Raw genomic sequence first — 12,133 nt, forward strand, 5'->3', positions numbered from 1 at the left:
TTATTTGACCCCCTATGACAATCATTAAGTGTTGTACCTCCTGATTCTTGACAAATCCATTTTTTCTTTTATGTACACGAGAATATATGCACCAAAGACAAATTCCTTGTGTGTCCAATCACACTTGGCCAATAAAGTATTCTATTCTATTCTAAAGAAAACCCCAAAAGTCTAGTTGTCTCTTGAAAAAGCACCTTTTGGAACAGTTGCAGTCACACCAAGCATTGCTTATTGAGAAATTTTCCTGTCCAAATTGTGTTCCTCGGTTCTCTGCCTGTACCATCTGAACTAATAAAATACAAGTTGTGAATGGGGAATAGTCACAGCCACATACAGCCCTTCATTCACTCATGTAAATTGAACAGGCTCATGATCCTAAAGATTAAAATATAGCAAGTGAGGTGTAAAAAAACAATCCAGCTAACTCTCATTTTATTGGACTCTTAATCCTAATTGGTAAACTGCATGCAAAACATCTCGGCCATGCATTCTTAGATTAGCTAAAATCAGAAAAATATATACCTGAGGATAAAGAGGCAGAATTTAGGGTGGAAAAATATGAAGTAAAACCTACTGTAGGAATATCAAGTCATTTTCCAAAGCACCAGAAGTCAAGACAAGAAACAAAGCCTCTCCGAGTCTTCGGAGAGGGATGGCATACAAATCAAATAAATAAATAAATGAATGAATGAATGAATGAATGAATGAATGAATGAATGAATGAATGAATAAATAAATAAATAAATAAATAAATAAATAATAAATAAAAGATGGAAACTTGTTCTGTCGGACTTCTCCCAAAAATTCACAGGTACAAATTTCAGACACACACACGTTTGAAAATTCAAAACAATGTTCTTTATAATGAAAAGTCACTTAAACTAAGCCCTCTTTTGGTATAGCAAATAGCACTCGTCTCCAAACAAACTGGTAATTTGTACAAGTCCCTTATCAGTTCTGTGATACTTAGCTTGCAGCTGTGAGGCAATTCACAGTCCTTCTTCTTTCACAAAGTGAAACACACTTTGCTCTGGTTTAGTTCCAAAGCGGGGGAAAATCAGCACACAAAAGGTCAAAGTCAGCAAAGCAGTCATGAAACACAACGATTAGATAATCCTCCACAAGGGCCATACCCACAGGCTGCTCTTTATAGCAGCCTCACTAATTACCACAGCCCCACCCAACCACAGGTGGCCTCATTTTCTTTGATAATAATCTCTCAGTTGTTGCTGCCTACGCATCACTCTCCACATGTGAGGCTGTATCATTAACTCTTGTTCTGAATCCAAGGAGGAGCTAGATAATTGATCTCCTTCTGAGCTGTCTGCCACACTCTCCTCCTCCCTGTCACTCATGTCTTCTTGGTCAGAGGAGCCTTCATCATCAGATTCCACTGGGGGCAAAACAGGCCTGCAGCATGTGAATGTCTCCCCCACATCCACAGTCCTTGGGGCAGGAGCTGGGCCAGAGCTAACCACAACAGAAACTAATCAAGGAGAGAAGCAAACTAGAATTAAGGAGAAGCTTCCTAATAGTGAGAACAATCAACTAGTGGAATGGATTGCTTTCAGAAGTTGTAGGTGCTTCATCACTTGAAGCTTTTAAGAAGAGATTGGAAAGCCAGTTGTCTGAAGTGGTATAGGGCAGGGCTGTCAAACTCACGTCGTCACGGCAATGTCAGGTGACATATCGTGATAGAAAGGTTGCAGAACGGAATGGTTGCAGGAACTGGGCATGGCAAGTTTAATAAAAAGAAAGGCCAGGAGGGACATGATAGCAGTGTTGCAATATCTCAGAGGTTGCCACAAATAAGAGGGAGTCAAGCTATTCTCCAAAGCACCAGAGGGTAGAACAAGAAGCAATGGGTGGAAGCTGAACAAGGAGAGAAGCAACTTAGAACTAAGGAGAAATTTCCTGTAAGAGAGAACAGTTAATTAGTGGAACAGCTTGCCTCCAGAAGTTATGAATGCCCCAACATTGGAAGTTTTTAAGCAGATGTTGGATAACCATCTGTCTGAAGTAGTGTAGGGTTTCCTGCCTGAGCATGGGGTTGGACTAGAAGACCCCCCCAAGGTCCCATTGAACTCTGGTTTTGTTGTTGTTTTTGTTGTTGTTGTTGTTGTTGTTGTTGTTATTGTTGTTGTTATTATTATTATTATTATTATTATTATTATTATTATTATTGACTTATTTGCCCTTTGTGTTCAGTTCTGGAGACCTCACCTACATAAAGATACTGATAAAATTGAACGGGTCCAAAGACGGCCTATAAAAATGGTGGAAGTTCTTAAGCATAAAACGTATCAGGAAAGACTTGGTGAACTCAATCTGTACTGTATAGTCTGGAGGACAGAAGGGAAAGGGGGGACATGATCGAAACATTTAAATATGTTAAAGGGTTAAACAAGGTTCAGGAGGGAAGTGTTTTTAATAGGAAAGTGAACACAAGAACAAGGGGGCACAATCTGAGGTTAGTTGGGGGAAAGATTAGAAGTAATGTGAGAAAACATTATTTTACTGAAAGAGTAGATGCTTGGAACAAACTTCCAGCAGACGTGGTTGGTAAATCCACAGTAACTGAATTTAAACATGCCTGGGATAAACATATATCCATTGTAAGATAAAATACAAGAAATAGTATAAGGGCAGACTGGATGGATCATGAGGTCTTTTTCTGCCGTCAGTCTTCTATGTTTTTATGTTTGCTAAACTGGGCATGGGCGTTGCCAGTGTGTGACACATGTGGCTTGCAGGCCATGAGTTCGACATCCTTGATATAAGGTCTCCTACTTGATCAGGAGGCTGGACTAGAAGACCTCCAAGGTCCCTTCCAGCTCTACTCTGCTTAACTGAATGATCCAACCCCAACTTTAAGTGCATGCAAAACATATTAGCTGGTTCCGCTTAAGCTTCTTGCTGTGACTCCGGTCTGCATTCCCTGTTTCTTAAGCAAAAAAATAGCTATTCTACTAATCCTAGATTGATCACAGAAGTGCAAATTTATTTAATAAGGAGCAGACTAAAAACCACACTGGGCCCCAAGCCAACACACTCAACAGGGGAGCAGGGGGATCAGCACTTTTTGTGTGACAGACATTCATTTTGTCTCTTATTACTCTATTATTCTTATAACTTTGTTTGAATAATTCCATGCCATGGTGATGCATTGATAAAGAATGCATGTCCATATCCGTGCTCATTTCTATGCACTTTCTGTCTTGTTATTTATAGTCATACTTGCATTCAAGCCAATTTCAGGGGTAATTCAACCAGTCTAGTAAATCTGAAAACGCCAGTTAAAGTAAAATAAAATAATAAAAATAAAGCCAGTAAAACTAAAATTAGGGAAATCTGAAAATAATAATAATAATAATAATAATAATAATAATAATAATAATAATAATTTATTAGATTTGTATGCCGCCCCTTTCAGAAGACTCGGGGCGGCTCACAACAACGATAAAAACAATATTATACTGGCACAAATCTAATATTAAAAAAAAAAACTAAAAACCCTATCATAATTAAAAACCAAACAGCACATACATACCAAACATAAATTATAATAAGCCTGGGGGAAAGGTGTCTCAAATCCCCCATGCCTGGCGGTATAGGTGGGTCTTAAGTAGTTTACGGAAGACAAGGAGGGTGGGAGCAGTTCTAATCTCCGGGGGGAGTTGATTCCAGAAGGCCGGGGCCGCCACAGAGAAGGCTCTTCCCCTGGGGCCCGCCAGATGACATTGTTTAGTCGACGGGACCCGGAGAAGGCCAACTCTGTGGGACCTTATCGGCCGCTGGGATTCGTGCAGTAACAGGCGGTTCCGGAGGTACTCTGGTCCAATGCCATGTAGGGCTTTAAAGGTCATGACCAACACTTTGAATTGTGACCAGAAACTGATCGGCAGCCAATGCAGGCCACGGAGTGTTGTAGGTACGTGGGCGAATCTGGGAAGCCCCACGATGGCTCTCGCGGCTTTGGGGGAAACATCTTGTTAATTTAGAACAAAAGAAAAATAGTATTCCCATAAGGTTAGGAACACCCCTTAAATACTTTCATATAAATCTATAATCATAATTAGTCAAAGAAAAGTGCTTATCAATTCCATGTCATGATGAATGCCAGTTGCTAGGAAACATTAGCAGAAGGATGATGTAGGGGCTTCCTACTGACATCTATTTGTACACTATGGGAACAGTCAACTAAAGTTGATCCAGCACAGTTCGTTTACTTTTCCAAATTAATGTAACTATCTAATCTATCTCCTTACAACATATACAGTTACCATGAACTAAGAAGAAATTTCCTGACAGTGAGAACAAATAATCAATGCAATGACTTGCCTCCAGAAGTTGTGCTGTGGATGCTCCATCATTGGTGGTTTTTGGGAACAGTTTGGACAACCATTTGTCTGAAATGGTTTCAGACAAATGGACAAATAGTACAAAGTTTCCTGCCGGAGCAAGCTGATACTGGAAATGAACCTGTAGCCTGAAGGCTAAGGCCTATGCCTTACAAGGCAAAGGCCCCAGGTTCAAATCCCTGTAAGGGTGTGGCTACCTGATGAAGGCAAGTGAGCCCGAAATAGATCTATAGTAGTCTCCCTTCCTTTTCATTATCACCAAATATGTTATGCACACAGACACATACACACACATGTATATGTGTATGTGTATGTGTATGTGTATGTATATGTATATGTATATGTATATGTATATGTATACGTATACGTATACGTATGCGTATACATATATGTATAAGTTTACGTATATGTATATGTATATCTTAATGTCTTTGCTGTTTTTCTGCCAGTTTTTACATATGGAGTTTATCCAGTTATCTTGATACATAATTCCTCAATCTTCTTTTGGTGAGGATGACAGAGACCATGCGATTTTGCTTGCTTCTGCCATCTGTGCAAGATGCCCTTTGGCACATTAAGACACTTTGAAATTGTCAGATTATTCATGAACTGGGAGAGCCAATGGTAACAAGGTCAGCCAATGATTAGGGATAGCAACTAAATCAGCCAATGGGAGCTAAACACATTTGAGTCTGTGCAGAAACTCAAAACTGAAGCTAGAAGGCTGGGTGTGACTTAGTCCACTGTGCACGGAAGCAAAAATGTTGCCAAAATTGTTCATGTGCGAGCGTCACCTTGTGAGATTTTGGTGTGTTTTTGCTTCCTGCGCATGCACGGAAGCAAAATCACACAGGCATGAGTGTGGGTGCACCCGAATGAAGAGGATGCATGCCCAGCACAGCAGTTTGCAACTTGTCGCTGGGTATATGTAACTTAATACAAAGAAGGACTAGGGAGACATGATAGCAGTTGTTCCAATATCTCAGGGGTTGCCACAAAGAAGAGGGAGTCAAACTATTTTCCAAAGCACCTGAGGGTAGAACAAGAAGCAATGGGTGGAAAGTAAACAAGGAGAGAAGGAACTTAGAACAAAGGAGACATATCCTGACAGTGAGAACAATTGATCAGTGGAACAGCTTGCCTCCAGAAGTTGTGAATGCCCCAACACTGAAGGTTTTTAAGAAGTTGTTGGATAATCTTTTGTCTGCAGTGGTGTAGGGTTTCCTGCCTAAGCAGGGAGTTGGACTAGAAGACCTCCAAGGTCCCTTCCAACTATTCTGTTCTGTTCTGTTCTGTTCTGTTCTACTCTACTCTACTCTACTGTAGTATATGTTTTTGTTTCTCTTAATATTGGTGGACAAATTAATCCCACACAAGGTAACCCCAAAACATTTAAGTTCTTCTGACTCACAAATGTCTGTTATTATTCTTTTTACATGCAGAGAGATTTTTCTTACTTCCCTTGGGTTTATTCTAATGAGACATATTTTCTGGTGATTAAGTTGCCTAACTGGGCTCCTATGGAGAGACAGCAATGGATGAGAAGAGGTTATTAACAATATTTTTTCAAACCCAAATTTTGATCAAGCACGGACAAAGGACAATCTAAAATTACAGTCTTCATAGAAAGCTGTAAGTGAAGTCAGTCACTGACCTCCTATGAAACAAAAAACTGCATGGATTCATTGTAATAGAACTAAAGTTAGAGTACTGGAATATTAAGCTTGTTTAAATTATCTCCAGTAATCAGAAGGAAGGGAGAATAGGGCAATTATTACCTCCCTCCCTCAATAATCTCTTTAAAAATGACAGTTGAATTTTGTTTAAAAAGTTAATCTGGCTTAACCACTGCAGCTTTGGAATTTTCTCACTTATAGGAAAAATGAACTAACCATCAAAATAAGAATTAACAGAAAAACAGAATTGGAAGGAGTTTGGATAAAGTGACCAGATTATTACCTCGGTAAAGTGGGACACCATTGGGGGGGGGGAGAACACAGATGGATGGAAGGCAGCTTCAACCGGGGCATCACACCAGCTTGCAAAAAACACCGATGCTTAGGCGAAACAATCGCTAGGAGACAGGGGAAAAAACCCAAACCTCGGAGATCGGATCAGTTGTTCCTGAGATCGGCGCCGACGGAGGAGGAACCAAACAAGGAGGAGGAGGAACCAGAGCCACCAGCCCACGCCACTCCATCTGTGGTGCTGGGAAGATCTGTTCAGCGTTAGTCTTCTTTATGGTCCAGCCCCCCTTGCTGGGGGAGCACGATCGAAACCCAGCGGGCTGGCAGGGGGATGGGGAGCGCGCGCCCGTGAAAAAGGGTGTGCGGGGGAGTATTTTGGGGCGCGCGCGTGCGTACGCACACAGCTTACGGGGAACGCTGGTACTAATACTATAATACTATAAAGTGTTAGTTCGACCATACCTAAAGTACTGCATCCAGTTTTGGTCACCACACTACAAAAAAAAAACACTAGAGAAAGTGCAGAGAAGAGCAACCAGGGTGATTATGGGACTGGAAACTATAATATATGAATGGTGGTTGCAGGAACTGGCCATGGACATTCTGGCAAGGAAAAGGACCAGGGAAGACATGGTGGCAGTGTTCCAATGTTTGAGGGGTTATCACAGAGGGGAGAGAGTAAGGCTGATTTCCAAGGCACCAGAAGGCCAAACAAGGAGCAATGGACCTCGAGATTTGACTACTGTAATGCTCTCTACATGGGGCTACCTTTGAAAAGTGTTTAGAAACTTCAGATCGTGCAGAATGCAGCTGCGAGAGCAATCATTCCCCAGGAAGGCCTTGTTACACCAACACTCAGCAGTCTGCATTGGTTGCCGATCAATTTCCGGTCACAATTCAAAGTGTTGGTTTTGACCTATAAAGCCCTTCATGGCATCGGACCAGAATATCTCCGGGACCGCCTTCTGCTGCACGAATCCCAGCGACCGGTTAGGTCCCACAGAGTTGGTCTCCTCCGGGTCCCATCGACTAAACAATGTCCCCGGGTCCCAGGGGAAGAGCCTTCTCTGTGGCGTCCCCGATTCTCTGGAACCAGCTCCCTCCAGAGATTAGAACTGTCCCCACCCTCCTTACCCTTGGTAAACTCCTTAAAACCCACCTCTGCCGTCAGGCATGGGGAAGTATGGTATATTTGTGTGTATGTCTGTTTTAATAATGGGGCTTTTAAAAGTTTTTTAAATTTATTAGATTTGTTATGAATTGTTTCATTGTATGCTGTGAGCCGCCCCAAGTCTAAGGAGAGGGGCGCCATACAAATCTAATAAATGAATGAATGAATGAATGAATGAATGAATGAATAAATGAATAAATAAATAAATAAACTGACCAAGGAGAGATTCAACCTGGAAATATAGAGAAACTTTCTGATAGTGAGAGCGATCAACCATTGGAACAGCTTGCCTGCAGAAGTTGTGAGAGTTTCAACACTTGAGACCTTTAAGAGGAAATTAGGCTGCCATCTGTCTAAAGTGGTGCAGAGACTCCTGCTTGAGTAGGGGCTGGACTAGAGTATCACAGTGATGGCGAACCTATGGTGCGGGTGCTACAGGTGGCACATGGAGCCATATCTGCTGGCACATGAGCCATTGCCCTAGCTCAGCTCCAATGTGCATGTGTGTTCTGGTGAGCTGATTTGTGGCTTGCACAGAGGCTCTGGGAGGGTGTTTTTGGCTTCCAGAGAGCTTCCTGGGGGATGGGGGAGAGCATTTTTACTCTCCCCTGTGTTCTGTTGGGCTCTCTGGTAGAATCCTCCCAAAAATTCACAGGTACAAATTTCAGACACACACACATTTGAAAATTCAAAACAATGTTCTTTATAATGAAAATTCACTTAAACTAAGCCCTCTTTTGGTATAGCAAAGAGCACTCGTCTCCAAACAAACTGGTAATTTATACAAGTCCCTTATCAGTTCTTAGATACTTATCTTGCAGCTGTGAGGCAATTCACAGCCCTTCTTCTTTCACAAAGTGAAACACACTTTGCTCTGGTTTAGTTTCAAAGCAGGGAAAAATCAGCACACAAAAAGTCAAAGTCAGTAAAGCAGTCACGAAACACAACGATCAGATAATCCTCCACAATGGCCAAACCCACAGGCTGCTATTTATAGCAGCCTCACTAATTACCACAGCCCCACCCAATCACAGGTGGCCTCATTTTCTTTGATAATAATCTCTCAGTTGTTGCCTATGCATCGCTCTCTGCATGCCTGGCTGTATCATTAACTCTTGTTCTGAATCCAAGGAGGAGCTAGATAATTGATCTCCTTCTGAGCTGTCTGCCCCACTTTCCTCCTCCCTGTCACTCACGTCTTCTTGGTCAGAGGAGCCTTCATCTTCAGATTCCACCGGGGGCAAAACTGGCCTGCAGTATGTGGATGTCTCCCCCACATCCACAGTCCTTGGGGCAGGAGCTGGGCCAGAGCTAACCACAACACCCTGGCTCCAGGAAAGACTTTGGAGCATGGGGAGAGCAAAACACGAGCCTTCTGGGCCCATCAGAAGTTGGGAAACAGGCCATTTCTGGACCCCAGAGGGCCTCCGGAGGGCCTGGGAAGCTGTTTTTGCCATCCCCAGGCATTGGATCATGGGTGTGGGCACTCGCGCATGTGCAATAGCGCACACCCATGCTTTTCTGGCACCCGAGGGAAAAAAGGTTTGCCATCACTGACCAATAAGGTCCCATCTAACTCTACTAATCTGTAATGTGTAAGCTTCTGGTCTCAACATCTATTTTTGTGTCGTGATAGGTAAAACTGGCCTTTGTGAAACAATGATTCATTGTTCCTTCCACCATTATTAGTTTTAAAATGACGAACACTGTATGAGCTTCACATGTGTTAGAGGGAGAAGCGGGCAAAGATGGGATGCAAAACCGCTGAATTGATTTCATCTAATGATTATTCTTTTGTGTTTGAACACACTAATGTGATTCTCCCAAATGAGGATGCAGTCTTCCTGAACTGACTGGGGTTGGGTTAGTTTAAGTGGTGCTTAAGGAGGTGTGACCTTTTATTTTCTGCTTTTTTTAAAAAAATGTAGCTGTTGCTTAACAACCATCAGGCTTTTTAAAGCAAAAGCCTGTTGTGTCTTGTTTTGTTTTAATGACAGAATACCAATTTCTTTTAATGCTGCATTATAGTCCTCTTATTCTAACTTCACACAGAGATACGTCCAATTTATGCATGGAACTGAATCATCTAAAAAGCTAATTGGCTCTCGAATGTTAAACAATAAATAGGTTAACAAGATTTTTTTTTTTCATTTTTCTACCATTGATTGTCTTGGAATTGCATTAACATTTGGAAGGAAAAAAGGAAGGAAGGAAGGAAGGAGGAAGGGAGGGAGGGAAGAAGGAAGGAAGGAGGGAGGGAAGGAGGGAGGGAAGGAGGGAGGGAGGGAGGAAGGAAGGGAGGGAGGGAGGGAGGGAGGAAGGAGGGAGGAGGGAGGAGGGAGGGAGGGAGGGAGGGAGGATGGAAGGAAGGAAGGAAGGAAGGAAGGAAGGAAGGAAGGAAGGAAGGAAGGAAGGAAGGAAGGAAGGAAGGGACATTTTGCTTTTCTGGATTACAAGCTGAATTTAAATAGTTACTGAATGTAAGTTCATTATGGAAAAGAGAACAATTGAGCCTTTCACATGAACAATCATAAGGTTTCCATCTATTTGTTTATATGTACAAAAGTTATTGTCATCTGCTTATGAGGGAAAAGGGAAGGAAAATGTATAGAAAAGAAAAAAGGAAAAAAGAAAGAAAAGATACTGACTTCCGAATCTCTTTGGCACAATAGAATAAGATAATAACATCAAACATCAACTTTTTCACTTTTATGTAATAGTATAAAGTAGCCATTTCTATAACAACAAATCTATATAATTGGTAAAAGTCCAAAATCAAAGAGGGTTTTTTTTCCACCTTAAGCCCAAAATCCAGAAGTGGTTTCCAAGGAGAAACAAAATTAATTGTGTCTTTTTTACCCTTTTAATCAAAGCAGTCAATTTAGTCATCTCTGCTAATTCCATCAACTTTTGCAGCCATTTGTCCATTGTGGAAATCAAAGCATCCTTCCATTTTTGTGCAGAGAATATTCTTGCTGCCGTCAACATATATCACATCAAAGTTCAATTTTTCCTCCAAGTCTTTTCCTATTAAACCCAAAAGAAAAGCTTCTGGCTTTATCTTTATATTCACTTTGAGAATCTTCTGTATTAAGATGTGAATCCTACTCCAATATTTCTTTGCTTTATCACATGTCCACCATAAGTGATTAAAAAAAAGTTCCTTCTTTACTTTCGCATTTCCAACGTTCCTTTGAAATACCTTTATACATTCTTGACAGCTTGTCTGGTGTTAAATACCAGCAATAAATCATCTTATAATTTTTTTTCTTTTAAACTGTAATTGAATGTAAATTTTAAACCTTCCGTCCACATATTCTCCCATTGTTCAAGCATTGCATTTTTATCCAACGTTCCTTGCTCACTGAATCATACAATCTTTAACATATTCATTGAAGGCTACATATAAATCACAATTCTCCTTTGTCTTTTTTAAAAAAACCTGATCCTTGGAAAGCCCCACAAAAGCTAAATACAGTGATCCCTCGATTATCGCGAGGGTTCCGTTCCAAGACCCCTCGCGATAATCGATTTTTCGCGATATAGTGGTGCGGAAGTAAAAACACCATCTGTGCATGCGCGCCCTTTTTTTCCATGGCCGCGCATGCGCAGATGGTGTTTTTACTTCCGCACCTGGGAAGACCCAGGGAAGGTTCCTTCGGCCACCCAGCAGCTGATCTGCTCAGCAGCGCCGCAGCAGCGAGGAGCCGAAGATCAGGGTTTCCCCTTTGCGTGGGCGGCGGGGAAGACCCAGGGAAGGTTCCTTCAGCCGCCCAGCAGCTGATCTGTTCGGCAGCGCCGCAGCAGCGAGGAGCCGAAGATCCGGGTTTCCCCGCCGCCCACGCAAAGGGGAAACCCGGATCTTCGGCTCCTCGCTGCTGCGGCGCTGCCGAGCAGATCAGCTGCTGGGCGGCCGAAGGAACCTTCCCTGGGTCTTCCCCGCCACCCACGCGCCGCTCGAGAGCAAGAGGGGGAGAGATAGAGAAAGAGAGAGAAGGAAAGAAAGAGATGAGAGAGGGAGGAAGAGAGTGTGAGAGAGGAAGAAGCAAGATAGAGAAAGAGAGAGAGAAAGAAACATGAGAAAGGAAGAGAGTGACGTCATCGGGTGGGAAAATATTTTTAATTAATATTTTTTGAAAAATCGCAATATAGCGTTTCGCGAAGATCGAGATCGCGAAAATCGAGGGATCACTGTATTTCCATTGTGCCCTCCAACTTGTAAACAACGAGATGAGTGTGCATCACAATATTTTGTGTTGCTAATAGATATGCCCTTTCAGACTCGTAACCTGGGTCTAGGCAGTCTGAATGTCAGCTGTGAATTTTTTGCCTTGGTTGTCTTTGTTTGGTTCTCTTTCTCTTGGATCTTCGGAAAGTACACAAGTGTCCATTTCAACTTCCAATATTGCAATTGCAACTAATATGTTTTGAAGAAATGCACGGCCGGCTGCTTTAACCGCCGGCCGAAATTGCCTCCGGAGCCGGGGGACGCTGGTGGAAGCTCCGCGGAGCTCCGAACTTCCGGTTTCCAGCGAAACCAGAAGTTTGGCTTCTCGCAGCGCGCCAACCAGCACGCTGCACGAATCCCAGCAACCGGTTAGGTCCCACAGAGTGGGTCTTCTCTGGGTCCCGTC

General features: G+C 42.5%; 1 protein-coding gene across 1 annotated transcript in view; it reads right to left on the reverse strand.

The window, feature by feature from the left end:
* DCC (DCC netrin 1 receptor) overlaps nucleotides 1–12,133 on the reverse strand; it is a 927,153-nt gene that overhangs the window by 743,661 nt on the left and 171,359 nt on the right. The window lies entirely within an intron of this gene.

This window comes from Erythrolamprus reginae, chromosome 2, assembly GCF_031021105.1.
Source record: "Erythrolamprus reginae isolate rEryReg1 chromosome 2, rEryReg1.hap1, whole genome shotgun sequence".
Classification (NCBI taxonomy): Eukaryota; Metazoa; Chordata; class Lepidosauria; order Squamata; family Dipsadidae; genus Erythrolamprus; species Erythrolamprus reginae.